The following is a 386-nucleotide window of genomic DNA, read 5'->3' on the forward strand; positions in this document are numbered from 1 at the left end:
GGCCATATGTATGTTAAATCCTTTAGTACTATTATTTATTACTCTTAGCCAACTTGAAATCTCGGCCTGTCCATCTTAGTGTCTAATTTTTCATACTATGGTCGTATGCTTCTGATCTGCGATGGCAATGCTTTCTTAGCTTCCTTGCACATCGTTTATATGTGCTCTGTCTTTAATTCTAGTTGGTTTTTACCATTTTTTCTTGGTCTTCTTCTTAGCACTCACGTTCTCTTGCACTTCTTCATTAACCACCAAATTTCCTTATTTTCCCATACTTTTCCCTACTCTCGTCCAGGATTTCCTTTCAGCTCTTAATATAATACTGGTTTCGCATCATTCCACCTGGTGTCAATCTTCCATATCGTGGCTCAATGACAACCAAGCGT

This window comes from Penaeus monodon, chromosome 21 (assembly GCF_015228065.2).
Source record: "Penaeus monodon isolate SGIC_2016 chromosome 21, NSTDA_Pmon_1, whole genome shotgun sequence".
Lineage (NCBI taxonomy): Eukaryota > Metazoa > Arthropoda > Malacostraca > Decapoda > Penaeidae > Penaeus > Penaeus monodon.